The 2748-nt window shown below is 22.3% G+C and overlaps 1 long non-coding RNA gene across 3 annotated transcripts; it reads left to right on the top strand.

Annotated features, from left to right (window-relative positions):
* Positions 1-1463: 1463 nt before the first annotated feature.
* LOC124955390 lies at positions 1464-2346 on the top strand. 3 transcript variants are annotated; one of them, XR_007102858.1, is made up of 3 exons: positions 1464-1716; positions 1832-2083; positions 2157-2346. It is a non-coding gene; the product is annotated as an uncharacterized LOC124955390 (long non-coding RNA). The 3 variants fall into 3 exon arrangements; XR_007102857.1 differs by having other exon boundaries at positions 1829-2083; positions 2157-2344; XR_007102859.1 differs by having other exon boundaries at positions 2004-2083; positions 2157-2338.
* The last annotated feature ends 402 nt before the right edge of the window (positions 2347-2748 follow it).

Here is a 2748-nt window from a genome sequence, read left to right as displayed (position 1 = left end):
TTGGTGTAAACTGCTGTTTTCGACATATTCCGTGATAAATAAGTTTGGTATAGTCTTTTGAGATCTGCGGTAAAAGTAACGAACCTTCTATCACCACTACCAATTTTTCTATACACGTTTGATCAGTGTGTATAAGTGTTTTTTCCGTCAATTATTATAATCGATCGCTTGTTTGTTTGCATGCGTAAAGTCTTGTCGGGATTTTCTAAACGAAACGCAAAATAATAGTAAATTGAATATTTATACGCATTATAATATATTATTTTAAGAAAAATCAAAGTATGAATTAGTTTTCACATTCTAGTATATATGAGATAAAACAACCAGACGAACTATTTTTTTCTCTATTGCGCTGATCTATTTTACATTTATTACTATAATAATAATAATAATAATAATAATAATAATAATAATAATAATAATAATAATATTATTATTTTAAGAAAAATCAAAGTATGAATTAGTTTTCACATTCTAGTATATATGAGATAAAACAACCTGACGAACTATTTTTCTCTCTATTGCGCTGATCTATTTTACATTTATTACTATAATAATAATAATAACAATAATAATAATAATAATAACAATAACAATAATAATAATAATAATAATGATGATGATGATGATGATGATGATGATAATGATGATGATAATGATAATGATAATGATGATGATAATGATGATGATGATGATGATGATGATGATAATGATGATGATAATGATGATGATAATGATGATGATGATGATGATGATGATGATGATGATGATGATGATAATGATAATAATAATAATAATAATAATAATGATAATAATAATAATAATAATAATATTAAAAATAATAATAATAATAAAAATAATAATAATAATAATAATAATAATAATAAAAATAATAATAATAATAAAAATAATAATAATAATAATAATAATAATAATAATAATAATATCATATAATAATAGGAATAATGATAAAAAGACGAAGAAGAAGATAAAGTAGTGGAAAAAGTATATAATTAAATATTATACCGGTCATGTACATCTTATATTACTTATTTATTTATTTCTAATAATAAAAGAAGAAAGAATATATTTAAAAAAAGGAGAAATATTTTGTAAAATTTAGAAGTAAATTTATCAATTTTCGTCAATTATATTACTTTATTAGATACAATGAGTGCAAAAAAAATATTCGTACAGCAGTACGAATAATATTAAGTAAATTTAAACAAAAACTTTGTAGAATTTTCTTTATTATAAAAAAATGTTAACAAAAAAAATATATGTATTTAGAAATCTCTAAAACGAATGTTATTAAAAAATAATTATTTACTTATATTTGTTATGAAAATATTAACGACTTTCAAGAATTAGCAAAAAATGTACACGTAATAAGTATTCCTATTGTCTTTGTACATAGGATAAATACAAGATAATACATCTTATGTCAACACATTTAGATTCAGTATATCTGGAGACGTTGCCGATACAAATAGTGTTCTAGATTCATATATAATCAAGAGTGATAATCGTAAAGGCAAAGAAACTTTTGAAGAAAGGAAGAAAATTCTTATAAATTTACTTAAATAATAAGTGCAAAACACTGAGTGAAATTTCTAAAATTGCAGGTGGATTATGGTCTACGAATCAAGGAATTATTGAAAAATATGGAGACCAAAAAACTTTAAAAAATAATCCATGAAAGTAAAAGTAAAATAAGTAAGTATATTAACCGATGAATAATTTAAAAAGTAAAACTAAACTAAATCTAAATAAGTACAATAAACATAGCTACTAAATTTAAAAATAATCTTAATATTAATGTGTTCAGTAGTAAAGTACGTAGAAACGATTAGAATTTATAAAAGACTAAATCAATGTTCCTAAGGAGTATTGAAATCATAGTATATTTATTGATGGAAGTATAATTTAACATATTTATATCGGATGGATGATATATTATTTGGAATGAAAAAAATACAGAATATAAGTAAAACTATTTCTAGACGTCCATAAATCATGGAAGAGGTTACAGTTCGGAGCTGCATGAATGCAAACGTGTTTGGATTCCTTTATTTTATTGATGGTAACATGGATCATAATTTCACATTAATATTTTAAAACATCTTCAAGCTAATGCAAATAAAATTGGATTACAGGACAATTATATATCTTTTTACAAGATAATAACCTAAAACTCGCTTACAATATGCGACAATGGATCTTGTATAAGATACCAAATTAATTAAAAATACCATGCATAATCTTCAGACTTGAATGTTAATTCCCCCAAAACTATCTCGAAGAAAAAATAATTTCTAATACTAAAACTTTTTTATTACGTTTATGTATTAAAATGTATGATATTTTTTGTAAACGTAGAAATGTACGAATAATTATTAGGCGTACTTTTTCTACTAATTTTTGAAAATTTGTTAATATTTTCATAATAAATATAAATAAATAATTATTTTTTAATAACATTCGTTTTACAAATTTCTGAGAATATATATATTTTTTTGTGTTAACATTTTTTTGTAATAAACAAAGTTTTACAAAATTTTTGTTCAAATTCACTGTTGTACGAATAGTTTTTACACTCATTGTATATTATTATCTTTCGGCGAGTTAAACAATTAATCGGATAATCATTTAAATTTATCTGATAATGAAGCTCACAGATATTTTCGTTTTATCGCTCGTTAACAGTGCGGTCAAAACAATTCTCACAACCCGATTGGTTATCCTTAA

Source organism: Vespa velutina, chromosome 18 (assembly GCF_912470025.1).
Source record: "Vespa velutina chromosome 18, iVesVel2.1, whole genome shotgun sequence".
NCBI classification, from domain to species: domain Eukaryota; kingdom Metazoa; phylum Arthropoda; class Insecta; order Hymenoptera; family Vespidae; genus Vespa; species Vespa velutina.
The sequence above is the reverse complement of the archived record's forward strand: the minus strand, read 5'-3'. Positions and strand labels throughout refer to the sequence as shown.